Here is a 17,809-nt window from a genome sequence, read left to right as displayed (position 1 = left end):
TTCTCTGTGTAGACAGACCCATGGCCCGCAGAGGCGGAATAGCCATTATCTTTAAAGCCCTACGTCGTTGGCATCATGTGAACTACTCTCAGTTAAATTCCAAACTTCACCCAACAGTACTATCACACTACACATCATCTACAAGCCTCCAGGACCCCTTGGATCCTTTGAAGAAGATATCACAGCCCTAGCAGCCGACACCAAACCCACGGCGCAAAATATCATGTTAGGAGATTTCAACCTTGGTTATAATGACACTAGCGACTCACATGCCATCTCCCTAGCCTCTGCACTTCTAGAACAAGGCCATACTCAATTTTGCACCAAACCCACCCACGAAAAAGGAAGGATACTTGACTGGGTTGTGGTTCTCAATTGCACCATCACCCCACAAGATCCAACTCCACTAGTATGGTCAGACCACCACCTCATCACCTTTGAATTGTATATCAACAACTTGGAAAAGAAAATGCCCATTACTGCTCCCCCTTGCCTCACTAGGAATACGTGTAACATCACTGCATATGCTCTAGTTCCTTTGGTAGCCCCCCTACTCAACACCCTACCGGACACCAATGATCGTAACACTCTAATTAACATCTACAATGAGACCATGACTAAAGCCATTGATGCTATTGCCCCGCTAAATCTACGAAAGTGCAAACCCAAAGCCCATCTTAACTCGTGGTTCACTCCAGAACTCAAAACACTCTGTACTGAAAAGAGAAAATGGGAAGCACGCTGGAAATCATCCCCTACACTAGAAAACAAAAACAACCTTACCCTTACCACTACCTCCTACAATAATAAGATAATCCAGGCTAAAAAAGAAACCTATAACGACAGAATAACCCAAGCCAGCTCTAGTACTAAAGAATTATTCAGCATTCTAAGAGAATTATAGAACCCCAACCCACCGCCAGATACATGCACCAAGGATAAAGCCTGGTGCACCAGCATTCAAAACGCCCTTTCCAATAAAATTAAAGGACTGCAGACCAAAATAGCTGACAGAAGATCCCAACTAACAATTATTACACTAGCACCTTCCCCTACCCCTCATTTTAAGTCCGGTTTCTCATTCAAAAAAGTCACCATTCCTGAAGTCAACAAAATCATTGCTTCTCTCAAACCATCTAATTGTAAGGGTGATAGTTGCCTAGCTCAGATTATAAAAGATGCAGCGAGAGACCTTGCCCCATTCATTACCAAACTTGTTAACTCCTCCTTCTCTAACAACTCCGTCCCTAGCAACCTCAAACAGTCTTGATTTCTACCACTATTAAAAAAACAGACCCTTGTCCCGGCTATACCCACTAACTACAGACCTATTACGACAGTCCCCTTCCTATTGAACATTTTGGACAGAATAGCCTACCTGCAAATACAAGATTATCTTGAAGCACACAAATTATTCGGTACCCATCTATCTGGCTTCAGACCCCAGCATGGTACAGAAACCGCACTTGTCGACCTCAAAAGTCAGATCGATGAATTAAAAGACAAAGGGCCTCATTACGACCTTGGCGGAGGACCATGGCGCTATTAGCACCATGGTCCATGCCGCTAAGTTCCCAACTCCGCCATGGTGGATGGCGGACTTACCGCCCCATTCCGACCTTGGCGGGGCGGTAAGTCCCCAATCCCCATTTACCCTTCCCCATTCCCATTTTTGCCCCCATAGGGCATAATGGGAGTGGGGAAGGCGTTAATTACGCCACCGTAAATTACGGTGGCGTAATTAACAACATGGTCCCTTAGCGCCATGGATTTTAACACCTGATAAAAGCAGGTGTTAAATCCGCCATGGCGCTAAGGGACCTCGTACTCAGGCGGTAAGGGTCGGCGCTGTTTACGCTGCCGTAAACCCCTTACCGCCTGGGTCGTAATGAGGCCCAAAGGAAAGATGGCCATCCTACTTCTACTCGACCTCTCTGCGGCTTTTGATCTGGTGGATCACTCCATACTATGTAACCACCTATCCTCAGTTGTCCACTTCTCCAGTTCTGCAGTTGCCTGGATCCAATCCTTCCTCGCTAACAGAACTATGCGCGTGGTCTCACCCTCAGCAGCTGCCGACCCCATCCGCATCACCTGTGGAGTCCCCCAAGGATCCTGCGTTTCACCCACTTTGTACAACATCTTTACAAAGCCACTATTTGACAAACTGGACCGTCTGGGTGTCACCTACAAAATTATGCGGATAACACCCAGATACTCCTACCCCTCAGGAACCTATGATATAGGCGTCGCGCGGATTAACGAAGTCTACATCATCATTCAGGCATGGATGGCCACACATGGCCTCTGCCTGAATGATGATAAGACAGAACTACTCCTAGTCGGATCATCTAATAACATTCTCAAATTAAGTCTTCACTACAAAAATATCCTCATCGATGGAAACAGTATACCCATCGCCAAACATGTAAAAACTTTAGGTTTCTACCTTGATGCCCAGTCCAACTTAATTAAGCAGATTAACATGACCTCATCGGCCACAGCCTACACTGGCAAGTTGATCAGAGCCTGTAGACCTTTACTATCCCCCACTAGTTGCCTTACTCTAGTGAGAGCGCTCATACAATCTAAATTGGATTATTGAAACACTCTTTACCTAGGAGCTAACAAAACCATCTTAAATAAACTCCAGATCATGCAAAATAACGCGCTTAGAGCAGCGTTAAATATTCCCAAAAGAGAGCACATTTCAGAAACTAGAAAGCACTACAGATGGCACTCTATAAATGACAAAATTGACCTAAAAACTATCTGCCTCACGCACAAAGCGCTTAACTACCAAGCCCCCCCTATCTCACAGATAAGTTCACTTTGAAGGTCTCCAACAGAATCATCCAACATACCATGTCTGGTGGTGCCTAGATATAATCTAGAAAGAGCTGGAGGCTCTAACTTCCCGGTATTAGCCGCTAAGCTCTGGAACACTCTCCCTCAGAATATTCAGACTATTCAAGAATTCAACAAATTCAGAAGCCAGGTCATCACATGGATACTCAACAAAACATAATTAACTGCTCTTGATACCATTGACTGCCAGGTGGTCTACACAGATAGTATGTACCATCCTTCCTTTACTACTGTTACTACCTATGTATAATATGTAATTCTACCCTTGAATGTTCAAACTGTATTTATGTAATCAAATGTCTATAATATGCCTGTAACCATTGCTATCCTTTAGCGCCCAATTACCTCCGGGTCAGGTGCGCGATATAAATAAATAAACAAACAAACAAACAGACCAATGTTCTGGTTGAGAGATTTAACAAAACTTTCAAGGGCATGCTGGGTGCTTTGGAAGAGCCCCTAAGGAGGAAATGGGATCTCCTCCTGCCATATATGCTGTTTGCTTACAGAGAGGTACCTCAAGAGGGTGTCGGTTTCAACGCCTTTGAGTTGCTCTTTGGACATCACGTGAGGGGGTCTCTTGCCTTGATCATAGAAGATTTGGAAGCATCCCCTCCAATCGTGCAAAGCAATTGAGGGACTATGCGTTAGGCCTCAGATGGAGGATGACACAGATGATGGGCCAGGTGACAGCGAACCATAAGGCAAGCCAGGAATTGAACAAATACTGACATGACCTTAAAGCATCACAGGTGGATTGGACTTCAGGACAGGAGATCCTTGTGATGGAGCCTACCAAGTCTAGAGTTTTGGCAGATAAGTGGACTGGACCCTTCAGGATCATCTCCAAGATGGGCAAAGTCGATTATCTGGTTGACATGGGAGTCCCTGGGGCAGCCCCTCAGGTATTCCACGTCAACAGTCTCAAGCCTTTCCATAGGCGAGCAGAAGTCTCATGCCTCTTGCTAGCTTCCGAGCAAGAAGAGGATGAGAGTGAGCCCCTTCCTGATTTGGTGCATAGCAACCCTCAGGATGGCTCAGTGGCGGGAGTGCGTCTCTGTCCAGATATGACACCAGAGCAGCAGAGGGCCTGCAAGGCTTTGCTCCGGCAGTATGCCCCTCTGTTCTCGTTGACATCAGGCCTTGCCCCGTGATGCAGGTACGAAATTTACACTGGTGACAGCGTACCTGTCAAAAGCAGATGCTGCAGGATGTCAGACACTCTGAAGAACCACATCCAAGCTGAGGTCACCAAGATGTTGGATCTTGGGGTTATTGAACCCTCAACCAGTCCTTGGTTCAGTCCAGTGTTCCTTGTCCCCAAGGCAAGTTCCCAGGCAGGTACCAGGGATTGGCGGTACTGTGTGGACTAACGAGGAGTCAATGCAATCACCAAAACTGACGCGCACCCATTGCCCACGGCTGATGAGCTTGTGGACACCATAGGTGCTGCCAAATTTGTGAGCACCTTTGACCTTACCTCAGGCTATTGGCAAATAGGTCTGATGGACCATGCCAAGGAAAAGACTGCTTTTTCAACACCTGAGGGGCTCTACCAGTTTAGAGTCACGCCTTTTGGGTTGAAGAAATGCACCTGCCACCTTCCAGAGATTAGTCAACCATGCGCTCAGTGGGCTGGAGGCCTTTTGTATGGCCTACCTAGACCACATTGCTGTCTACAGTTCCACCTGGGAAGAGCATTTGACTCACCTGGATAAAGTGTTGCAGGCCTTGAAAAGGGATAACCTCACTATCAAGGCCATCATGTGCCAGATAGCTTAGGGGAAAGTCACTTATCTTGGTCATGAGGTAGGAGGGGGTTAAATCCATCCTCTCCCCAGTAAAGTACAGGATGTACATGACTGGAATCCCACTACTCAAACCCAAGTGAAAGCCTTTTTGGGCCTCCCTGGGTATTATCGCAACTTCACGGCAGACTAGGGAACCATAGCCGCCCCTCTGATAGCTCTGACTTTGCCCAAACAACCAAGGAAGGTTAATTGGACAAAAGACTGTAAGAAGGCCTTTATTGGCTTGAAAGAAAGTCTGTGTAGGACATCTCTGTTGTGTGTGCCTGATTACAGCAAACCCTTTATTGTCCAGACGGATGCCTGCAACACCGGAATTGGAGCAGTCTTGTCCCAGTTAGATGACAAAGGGAGGGAACATCCGATCATATTCATCACTTTCTCGTTGGCGCCATTGGCTGCAGCATGTCAGCAGCCTCAAGGAAAGTCACGTAGGAGATTTTACTTACTCATTGACAATTCACTTGCCATTCATACGGCAGCACTAAACAGCTTATGGTTTATTCACAGAACGTAGGATTGAGTGTGAATGCACCCACTGGTTTCTCGCTTGAGAAACCTGTTTTGTGACACATATTAAGGTACTGTTCAAGGTTCTTTGATGCACACACTCGTATTAATACACTTAGATCACACTGGATGCTAACACTGCATTTTGTTTTTGTTTTTGTTTTTTATGTTTACTATGATCTGCACCACAATTAGAACCTGGTATGTACTTTGCATTTACTGTATGATTTACGTACTATGTTGATACACATTTATAATTTATCGTGTTTATGCTATGTTATGTTGTATTGTTAAGGGATCCGCCCTGATGGAGTTAACGACTCCGAAATGCATTGGCATTAGAGCTCTTACTGTGATGAGGCATGCACTGTCTTTACTCGCTGTTGAAAATTAAATCTTTACTTTTTGTTGCACTCATTTGAAATGTAACTTTAACTTTGAGGACTGGATATTAAGGATCATACAGAGAAAACAGGAATCACAATTATTTACCTTATTAACTTATAGTAACTCCATTTTTTTAAATGTGTTTATGGTTAAAAATAAACCTTTACAAAACATAAGTATATTCCAATAATACAAGTTAAGACAAGTTCCAGTATGTAAACATATTAAAATTGTGAGGTTAAAAATGTTTAGCCATTTCAAAAAGAAAAAGAAAAAATACAGAGTATTACATAATTCATTATCGGTGAAAGTGAACACTTTGTAGCGTGATTCTTCAATGCATACCTATTCAAAACTTACGCATCATTCAAATAAAATTAATTCGTCACTTGGCCAAATGAGAGCTCATTTTCACATTAGACATACTTAACATGCATATAATAGCTGTTGGTTACAATTCCATGGGCCCATTACGAGGCTTGCGCTCCCGTAATGAAGGGTGCTGGTACGGGACCGGCACCGTTCATTGCGGGATGCGCAATTTCAGGTTCCCTTGCAGGACCCGGAACGGATGTCTGGTAAAACCAGACGTCCTTTCGCATCGAGCTAATAACAGGCCCGTTATTAGCTCCATCCCCATTCCCATTGAGCCCTATGGGAGCTCAAATGGGAATGGGGTTTGGTTCCTTCAAGGAGAAATTACCGGGTCCTCCAATGTTGGAATGACCCGGTTATTCCTCATTGAAGGAATCCGGTGCTGCAACACGGTATGGAGGCAGCCATGCCCTTATTAAGGGTATGTCTACCTCCATAGTCGTAATGATGCCCCATGACTTATATGTCAACAACTATGAACTAATATCAATCCAAGTGTGTGCCTTGGCCTTAGGAGGCTGCCATGTGTCTTAATGTCAGTGAGAGCAGTATTTACATAGAGTCAATTGGCCTCATTACGAGGTTGGTGGAATGGGTTTAGCGGCACAGGTAAACCCATTCTGCCCTATTACGAGGTTCCCTTGCAGTAACCGCTCAGAACGTCTGGTCAAACCAGACGTCCTTTGCGGGTCCCGCAAGGGGACCATGGAGCTAATAACGGGCCCGTAACTAACGGGCCCGTTATTAGCTCCATCCCCATTCCCATTGAGCCCTATGGGGACTCAATGGGAATGGGGATTGTTTTTTTGAATGAGGAATTACCGGGTCCTCCAAGGTTGGAATGACCCGGTAATTCCTCATTCAAGGAACCCGGACACGATTTTGGAGGCAGCCACGGCACTAATAGCACCATGGCTACCTCCAAACTCGTAATGAGGCCCAATGTCAGTACTTAGACCTTACATGCTTATATAATTTGAGAACTCGCTACTGAAAAGAGACACTAGGGATGCTTTTTAGTGGTGACATGGATAATCTTCATACCAGAGATTACATACTTGTCCATCATTTAAGCATCATGGATATCTCATCTCATATATCTCTACATGTTTCCGAGGGCTTGGTGGCATCTGTCAACCATGATGTTAATATAACCACACTGTCAGATGTAAGCAATGGCTTAGAAACCCACAACACATAGACCTCTATACAGCTTCGTCAATCATTTTACAGGCATATTACAAGCTCACCACTAGGTCAGCTTCAATACTTTTTAGTAACGGTACAAGCACAATCCTTGCCCATAAAAGTTCCAAAGTGTCTTTGAAATTAGTTTCAACAAATTTCATCTAGAGTGGTTCAAGCAACCCTAAGGTGAGGATACTCCAGCACTAAGTGCTTGAGCGTTTCTAAAAATTCCTTACAACTTTGGAATCGACAGTTACCTTGAGGCTCTGTAACTCTAACATTTCCCTAATACCTACACCATTCCTTCGAGTGGAATTTGTTGAGTTTGAAGCGCATGTAATACACCTGTGTGCGCATACAGGGAAAGATTCTAATGTAAGTGCAACAAGGTATCCTTTTCGGCAGGTACTTTGCATCTCTGTATACGTACTATATTCATTGAGCCGATCTAAAGTATGACTCCAATCCCTCTCAAATTGTTTTTTTTTCACATGAGCTGGTCTGAGGCATAAGTCAGTATTTGTCACCCCAAGGTCTTCAAGGATATTCTGCATTCTCGTTTGATATTGAGTGATTGAGTTTACACCATTTGCCTGTAAGGATAATTGCAGGTCCTGATAGCCAAAATCCTGGACCCGCCTAAGAATTCTTTATAAGTTAGCTAGAACACGCCACTCTGCTCTGCAAGAAAGTGATATTAACCCAAATTCATGTCGTATTACACAGTTTTGTATTGAGAGAGCGAGATGTAAAGCATTTTTCAATAAGCTCCCTTGTAAACTATCCAGATGGTTATTAATGTCTAACAAATACATGTCAAGTGCAAAGAGCAACACAGCTTCCACTTTGAGAATGAGGAAGTCACGCAGCGGAATTAATGAAAATGTGCAATACTTTGCAAATATCACCTTCAATTGCGATTGTAGGGGCCTAGCTTTCAAGTATAACCTATCCTTCCACAGTTTAATAGAGGAGGTATTGCTCATGATCTCAAATTATCGCCTGGCTATCTAGCCAAGATATATATTCTCAGAAGTTTGGGAAATAAAAGCTCAATCGATCTACTATTTTTAAATACCATCATGCTGGTCTTTGTGGCATTAGGCCTGAGATTGTGAGATTCAGCGTATTCCTCAAAACAATGACGTTTCACGTGTAGTCCCGATGGTGTGAGAGCTAGCAGGTTAATGTCATCTGCGAAAGCTAGCCCGTGCAAACACAAACAACATATTTTTACAGCGTACATACCCGCCTGTTCCCACTGGTCACCCAGATCGCACAAATAAAGGTTAAATAGCATGGTCGCTAAGTTGCAGCCCTGCTTAAACCCAATGTAAGTCCTGACAGATTTGGTATGAGCTCCTTCACTCGTCACTCTTGTAGGCTGTGTGATTGTGCAACAATGCAATCCAATAGATCAAGACCAACGGATATCCCAATTTGCTAATTTTGACCCATAGTACATTTCTCATCACAGCGTGAAATGCTGCATTCATGTCAATACATGCCATCTACACAGGACAAGCCCCTTTCTTTTTTGTGCCATCAAGTATATGAGACATTATGGTTGCATTTAACTCCGTGCTCATACCTCTCCTGAATCCAGGTTGCGATTTGGACAGAATACTGTGTAGACTAATGTATTTCTCCAATTCATGCAGTAACAAAATTGCAAACGTTTTTGCAACAGCATCGGTTAGAGAGATGGGACGGTAATTAACCGGATAAGTGGGGTCTCCATTTATATATATTGGTACTATAATCGAGGTCCCCATTACTCTGGGATGTTACCAGATAATAAAATTAAATCAAATTTAATTTTAAGGATTGTTGCCCAAAGGGCTGGATCTGCCTTGTCGGCCTTGGCGGCCCCAGTGCTTTCGAGTGGGTCATTTTACTGATTGCCCATTCAATATCAAGAGTTGACAAGATGGTGAGTTGAGTGTCTAAACCCTGTGTCAACTGATACTTGATACCTGAAAATTGTGAAGGAAGATGGTACTTCCTGGCTGTATATCTTTCCCAGACCTTGGCAGAGATGTTATTCGCCGGGCTTACTTTACCATGAGAATCTGGATGTCTAATCACTGCCCAAATCGCTCTCATATCTTGATTACAGATCGATCTAATAAGTGCACAATTTACTTTGTTGTACTTCAAGATCTGCAACGCTCTAACTGTGTTCTGTTATGATTGCAAAGTCTGAGTGCTCTGAGTTACTCACATGTGCATTTTTCAAGGCTCTAAGTTCGTTGTTCTTAGTATGTTTAAGCAATTTAATGCTATGATTATATGCATGATCATTCGCTGGTATCCTTTTTTTCTGCTTGTTCTGGAGAAATGAGATAGCAGCCGTGATCATTTTAGTAATACGTGCTTCTCTTAGATGTAAAGACAGAGTTGTCTGTACAATCCACTCATATATATTATTTATGTCCCAGGACACTCGACACGCTAGCTGATGACGACACAATGATGGATTCCATCTCTGATCACTATTTCCACAGTCTGATTCGGGTAATTGCAACAGTGCGTCCACAGCAAGGTTCGAGTATAATATACCAGTTGATAGCTGGATTGGAGCATGATCTCCAAATGTGATTGCATGTATGGTTACTAGATCTACTTGGTGCACTAGCGATTGGGATACCCCAAAGTAATCAATCATGGTTGAAGAAACCCCCCGACTTCAAGTATAATTGAGACTAGTCCATGAGCATTTTACAAAGCTCAGGTCCCAGTCATCAAGAAAGGTCACCCATCTCAGGCCTTCCGCCCTTGCTCTTTTCACACTTTCAGATAGTGCTTCTTCTCCAGTGCCACAATTGTCAAGGCACAGCGAATTAAAATCACCACCAATGATAATCTCATAATTGGGATTATATATAAGTGCTTTCTCTAAACAACTGTCGTTTTCATCTAACATATCATCTATAGATTGTTTCAGAGGATTCAAATACAAGGTAATCAATAGTAATGGTTTTCCTAGATTTACCTTAAACTTCAACTCTACTACAAGAATATGATCAGTTACATACATAAGTTTGTGGATGCAATTCATGTAATTATAGATAGAAATAGCCAAGCCTCCAGAAGGATGTCCTTCCTTAGGCTTGATAGCTTGGGAGCAGTAGGTGGAAAAACCCTGAAGCACCAATTGATCGGTTTTCATTGTTTCTTGTAGGAGAATCACATTCCACTGATGAGGAAGGGGAGGCGAGGCCAACCACTTGAAGAGGTTATCTAGCCACAGGCGTTCCATGATATAATCACAAGTTCGCTATTCGGATAATGATAAGAGGAGTTCTTATCTGTGTTAGCATTAAGAATAGTTCTCAATAGAGGCTCAACCCATCCCAGTTCTTTCTTGTTCCCAGCAATCGCAATTAATTGCGAAATGCAAATGTTTACATCTGCGGTACTCCCAGGACCCCCAAGGGTTGGCTCCAGCTCCCCATTCTTGGATAGCACTGGGAAATGCAGGAATTCGCTGTCTAACATCTCATCGTTAAATGTATGTAACATGAAGCCTAGCTCCAGTAGCTCAGCTCTATTCGACCAAATAATTTTAAGGATGTTTACTGAAGGAAGACAAAAAATCATTCTTTGATTGTTGTGCCGAGCAAGCAATATTCTTTCAAAATCGTTACTTGTAAGGATTCTTAAAGGCGGAATACGCGAGATTAGGTCAAGCCAATAGTTGCAATTCATTCTTGCATCTCCCAATGCATCAACATTCCCTTCCAATCCAATAATATTGAATGTACTGTGAGAGTCCTCTCCGCCTACTGACAAATTAGTCGGTGGTTCAGCCTTATGAATCGCTCCAGTACCACTCATATCATTTGTTTCACGTGCAGAGGAGGAAACACTACAATCAACATTTGCTTCACTCATTAACAATGCAGGTCCTGTCCTCACAGAGTCAAGTTCCAAACCTGATGCAGTGCATGAGGTTCTAATGTCACGCGCCAACAGATCTGCTGTTGTACTGGACAGATTTAGTTCCTGCATTAATACCTCAGATTTCAACGCACCGTATTCCAAAGCTTTTCTAAAAGTGCTCAAAACATGTGCATGCAGTTTCATGTTAGTTACATTAAATGCCTGGGGGCAGGTTGTTGCTATTGGGAGACCTGACTCACTCAAACCTGACACAGACCTTTGATTTACAGATGTGCATGATCCCACGCTCATTGCAGTGCAGTGTGCTGTCACCCCTTTGGCACTGATCATCTGAATATCACAAAGTTCTCCAGTAGTTGCTTATTGAGCTTTTTTGAACTCTGCTATTGGGAGGAGCATATCTGTGACAGGATACCTCCGTAAATTCCCTAGATTTACCAGAGCCACTGATAATTACAAAATGTTTTTCTAAGGGCAGCCCATTCCCTTTCATGTTCTCCTGACCATTGCTACAAACTTCAGCATAGGAGGGGCCTTTATTGTAAAGTGCACTAACAGTGGTACCACTAACAGCAGGCCCTTTCTCGAATGGCACGTGTTTGCAGCCCACCACAGTCGCAGCACTAGATGTCTTCGTACACCTTCTCCCTTATGCTGGAAAATAGTTGTTCAGGCTGCTTTGTTTTGTCAGTGAGTCACCCGTGTGCTCAGGAAAGGATTTTGGTGTCCTATTCCCTGGGTGCTCACTCATTCTCCTTGTCACGGCTCGCTCCCTTCGCTCCCGTTCCCGCCACTTGGGGGCATGTTTTGGGGTTTATTCCCTACTGGACATTTCCTTCGAACCCTATGCTACAGTGTTCTGATGAATTGGGAACGTTAAACCCTTATAATCCAAGTTACTTCCCTTCCGGATCCATTCCAGGTTTTTGGCAGCCAGCATGTTACTTAAATCAAATGACTATGTTTCCCGGAATGCCTTGGCTCACTGCTTCACCTCCTGCTTCCCAGAATGCCTGGCTCACTGCTTCATCTCCTCTCTGGCAGCCAGCATGTTACTTAAATCAAATGACTATGTTTCCCAGAATGCCTTGGCTCACTGCTTCACCTCCTGCTTCCCAGAATGCCTGGCTCACTGCTTCGTCTCCTCCCTTGCAGCACAAGGCTGGGTGGAGAATAGGCAACACCTGTGGCTGCAGGTGCAGCAGGCGGCACGCCTGAGGGGTGTGCTCGTTTAGCAGCTTTAAAAGCCTCAGTTTGCTTCAGTCCGGCGCTGGTCATTGTAGCAGTGTTCCTGTTGTGACTAGTCTCCTGTTCCTTGTTCCTTGTTCCTTGTTCCTGGTTTCTGTGCCTTGTACCTAGTTCCAGTCCCTAGCTTTTGTGCCCAGTTCCTTAGCTCCTGTATCTTGTTCCTCTGCCCTGGATTTCGGATTATGTGCTAATTGATTTATGCTTTTTCCTTTCTGTCTTCCTCTGTCTGCAGACAGCTTTTCTCTGTACTTTACTAATTGATGCAGCCAGTCTGCCGGTGTTTTCTGTCCCTTTATGCTGTCCTGGTTACGGAAAAGCATGATGTATTAATATTTACTTTCGTAGAATTAGTGACTGCCTTTTCTCCTTGGATTGGGTGGGAAAGGTTTCCTTTTGTGATATCATTTTCCCTGCTCCTGATCCTACTTTATTGAGATTCCACTCCATGTTTTCCATTACACTTCTGCATTCATTTTCCATTGATTATTAGGTGTGGGTTTGTTGTTACAAGTTCCAGAGTGTTCCCCTTTTAGTTTTTCCTCACGATTTATTATCACAATTCAGACTTGCCTTTCACTAGGGTTTATGTATTTCGTTATCTTTAACCCTTTGCTTTTACAGCCTTCTGGGTCCCTGTTTGATCTACAGGGTTCGTGAAACTACTGACATTCAAGTGGTCTTTCCGGTCCTCGTGAGTACTGTTTATAATTTCCTTATTCAGTATTCTACAGATTGTCAGTTCACAGAATCTGTCCTTGCTTGCCCGCTACGTGGGTTTAGCGCTGTCAGTATCTGTAAGAGCATAGTGGGTAAAGAGTTTGCCGACTTTTCCTTTCAGTCATAAGGAGGTCCTAAGTGTTTACCCCACATCCCTTTTCCTATGTTGGTAATCCTGTTTTACCTTATTGACGTTCCTGGGTTTTACATATATACACAAGACTTGGGTATTATATACACGTTGTTAGATTCAGAGTTGTTCACAGTGCAACTGTGTGCATTTTCCCTTTTGCCATAGTATGCCTTCTTCCTTTCTTAACACTCCTCAGTGACCCTTTGCGACATGCAACTGAAAGCGGGAGTGCTCCTAGAGTCACCATTGATTATTAATGGGGCCTGCGCTATATTTGCCTCTTGTTTTAACTCTCTAGGATGCAAGAGGAGCACTTGGCTCTCCTCATTTAACTGATCCACCTCGATTCGATCATACTCACAATTATTGGGAGGAGTTGACTTACCAGTTAGATCAGTTTTAGAATTAACCTCCATTCTTTTAGTCTTTTTCATTTTATTAATTAATTCTCCAGCCACCTTTGTCTGCCTCGCTGCCCTTTTTTTGGTGCGTTGCGACAAAAAGCCTACTTTTTCCCTAGAGGCTGTGTTTGTACCTTCATCTCTAACCATTTGCTCTATGATTAGATAGTAAGAGCAGAAGGCCATCCACTGTCCCATTACCTTGATGTGGCACCTGTGGACTTGATATTTCTCTTAACCGAACAATAATCTGTTTGATGTCTACTATGTCCGATTTTATCTTGTTTATGTCTACTATTAATCGAACCATACTCTGATTTAGTGTTCTTGCATTATGCGACTCAGAGACTGCTGCTTGTTTGGATTGGCACTGAGTGCCTTTCTCTTTAAACATCCTTGTCTACTTACACATTTTAGGTGATTTTATTTGTCTGTGAGAGGCTGTTAAGGAGCCAGAGCAGGTCTCTGTCGCAATAACAAAACCCTCAAGTCGGTTTATCTTCGTTAAGATGCTGTTCATTGAGAGTTTTATTTCTTGGATCTCCAAACGAGTAAAATCATGCCCTTATCTAGAAGGTCTAGGATGCGTATAATTAAAGAATATGTATCAGGCCTATCTGCATCAAATGCAGACGATACATTATCGGCAAGGCCCTTATCATGGGATGAATTAACCATGTGCTCTTCACACACTGGAACCAAATTAGTCATTGTTGCCACATCTGTTCCTGTACCTTGCTCTCCGTTCCTATGTTCCAACTGAGGCCCCTTGGTGTCATTCATTAGACTATTAGGTTTATGTTTAACAAGGCTCAAAAAATACTCAGATGCCTTATTACTAGACTCACCCTTGCCACAAGTGCGTGGCACTAAGGGGGTCAAAAGGCCTATCGATAATCAAACCCTTTTGTTAAGTTCCTCTATAACAGCGGACCCATTTTTGCCAGCTCTTTAGCTGATTCGTCTCCCTTAGAGGTTGTATTTGATGTACTGGTTTCATACGAGAGAGCCGCAACCTGATCAAGTTGATCGCAGCTTTCGGTTGGTTAATTAAATGGGATCTAATTAGGAGAAGGTGAGAAATCAGCAAAATCTGCAGGATCAGGTTTCACGTCATGTACTTGGGCAGAGTGAAAGGCCTGATTAGACAGGCCTCCAGTTCCTGTGCCGACATTGAGAGGCGGCGAACCGAAATGGCTAGGAAAAGTCCTGCCCAGAGCTGCTTCTTCATATCCATTAGAGCTGCCGGCTGGACCCCAAACGCTGCTGGAATCATCCATGCCGGGATATGTGCTTTTTCCCGGGCACACCAATTAATCTATATTTGTACTACCTAGAGAAGCAAAGTCAGCGAGTCGGCCACTACGCAGACCACTCGCCATTGTACACAATTAACGAGTTGTTCCCAACAGTGGATTAGTATATAGGTCTCACCTTCAACTACCTTGGCACACCTCCTCGTCAACCTCTGTAAGAACAGTAAAGCATGAAAGAATCCGCACACCTCCCCCTCCCCCTCCCAGCCTAACAGTACAACAGCACACTTGCACACACTTGGGAAGCGCGCGCGGGATGTGCGTGCACCCTACTAAATATAGTGTGGCCGTGTGCACAGGGGGCAGGCTTCTCCTCGTACAGGTTCTAAAAGATAGAACAGAGGGCAAACGTAAGTAACGTAAAACAAGACTGTTTGCTAAAAGCAGGAGGGGGGTGACTTGCAACCAGAGCCCAGTCCACAAGCTAGTTAATCAGGCACACACCCTCCACAGTCGAGATACAATAATTACGTGTTTCCACTTTCCACTAAGTATTTACTTTGGTCTTAGAAGTCCTTAGAAGTCTTTATAGTCCTTAAAGGTATTTCGCCTGAAAACGATGGTTGCTCTTCCTCTTGCGCATACAGCCTCTGCCCTCTGCAGTCACGTAGGCCCCTAGCAGCAAAAAGTCCAGAGTGCTGAGCACAACAGCACACATGCACACACTTGGGATGTGCACGCGGGATGCACATACACCCTATTATATATAGTGTGGCCATGTGCACAGGGGGAGGGGCTTCTCCTTGCACAGGATTTTGGTCTTAGTAGTCCTTAGAAGTGTTATAGTCTTTAAAAGCGTTCTGCCTGAAAACGATGGTCACTCTTCCTCTTGCGCATACAGCCTCTGCAGTCAAGTAGGCACTGAGCAGCAAAAGGTCCAGAGTGCCGAGCACAACAGCACACTTGCACACACCTCGGATAGTAACTCCATTAGGAGTACATGCTGAGAGCAACTGGATAACTGTGGTTTTTTCACACAGTTTTTTCTTGGATTGTAAGCCAAACAAGGAGCCTGGGAAAAGCTTCTTTTCAGTTATTAATGGCCTCGGATTGTTCTGGACCCCACTCCCAATTGACTCTGGCCTTTAATAAATAGACCAAGGGTCGAGTGACCTCTTCAATAAACTTTTAACTATAAAAAGTAATTTCAATAAGGCTTCCACCTTCTTTGCTTGGGGATTAAGACCCTCATGTGTGATCTTGTGCCCTAAGATATTCACTCGGATATTACACCACTGTGCCTTCTGAAAGGACAGTTTTGCTCCGGCCTTCTGCAACTGGGTTAGAACATAGCAGATTTCTGCTATATGTTCCTCCACAGTTTAGTAAGCTAGCGATCAAAACATCTTCCACATAGGCCCGGTTTCCCCTTTTCCCAAATCGGGCATGGCCTTATGCAGGAAGATGTTGAACTCACTGCCAGAATTATGCATCCAAAGGGGGTTCGGGTCCACGTGTACTGCTGCCCCCCAAAGATATAGGTACGCTGGTACTGGTATTCCCTACTCAAGGGTACTGTCCAGTAACTGTTGTTCAGGTCAATGGCTGTGTACACCTTTGACCCTTGGATCTGGTTGAGTCCCTGATCCATGAAGGGAAGTGGCCATCTTGACATGTGGACCCATTTGTTCAACTCCTTCAGGTTTGCACATTGTCTCCATTGGCCGTTTGGTTTGAGGATCCCCAGTACTGTGTTTTGAAGGTACTTTGGCTCGGATGAATTATCCCACAGGATTCTAAATTCTTAATAATCTCTGTGAGTGACTCCATGAATGTGAGCGGTAACTGGTATTGTTTCACACATATTGGAGCCATCTCGGGGTCCATGGGAATGGTGTTTGAATGAATGGATGTGCGCCCAGTCATATGAGTCCACTGAAAAGATATCTTGGAATTCTAGAAAGACCAGTTTTAGGTTCTGTCTTTGCTCCTAAGTCTCACAGGCATCAGCAAGATTGATCCTTTCCTCGACCATCTGGTTGAAACCTGGAAATACATCTGGCTTGGCAATTTCAGCAGTATCCTCCAGTTTGGTGGAGAGATCTCTTTTGATGGTGTTGACATGGAAAGGGGATTTGAGGTAGAGGTCCTTGACTCTGAACACTACCTCCTCCCTCCTAATGTCACTGGTCACCTCTTCCACACCATAGAGGTGGGAAGAGTACACCATAATATTCCTCCTATTCCTAGTAAAAATCTTTTCTGGAGAAATACCGTCGCTGACTTCGAAGTAGACATTTGGGAGTGCTCCCATGATGTCATTACCTAAATCATTAGAATAATGTTGGGCATAAACCGCCATTCCACTAAAGGTGTCTGCCCCAAAAGTGATACTTCGAGGGTCACTGTCATCCATAAATATTCAAATGCTGTTGTGTTCTATGTCTACTAGAGGTGTCGGATTTAAATATAAACGTTTTTGTTGGAGATGGGAATTTAGATTTATAAATGTGTCCTGATGTTTGAGGTTCTGTCCTGGCTTAATTTTGAGGGGTAAATTGTTGCACCTGTCCTGGGAGGGTAACCTCTTCTCGCACTTGAACTTCAAGCGCATAAGGTAGCAATTGAGCTGAACAGGATGCTTGTTCAATGTTGTCAAAGCCCATGGGATTACTAGCCAGTCAGGACCAGGCTATATTATTAATTAGGTCCAAATTGATTGCGAATTTGTTGAGAATGCCACTTCCCAGGTAAAAGGCAGAAGGGACATCTCTCCCAACCCAATCCTTTTTAGCACACACCTGCTAGGCAGTGTTACGCTCACCTGGCTCCCACAGAGGCGTCGATCTGGACTGGACTGCTGCGGTCTCCACCAATGTAACGCGTAGGGCCGAGATGACGGACTGGACTGGCCCACCTAGCTTCATTTGCTTGGCCCGTAGTAATATTCTTCTGCAAGTGGAGAAAGGGAATTAACCACCCGTGGAGTTGAGCGTAAATCCCCCCACCCCG

The sequence above is a fragment of the Ambystoma mexicanum genome, chromosome 3q, assembly GCF_040938575.1.
Source record: "Ambystoma mexicanum isolate Mex_15411 chromosome 3q, UKY_AmexF1_1, whole genome shotgun sequence".
NCBI classification, from domain to species: domain Eukaryota; kingdom Metazoa; phylum Chordata; class Amphibia; order Caudata; family Ambystomatidae; genus Ambystoma; species Ambystoma mexicanum.
This window is presented reverse-complemented; position numbering follows the sequence as displayed.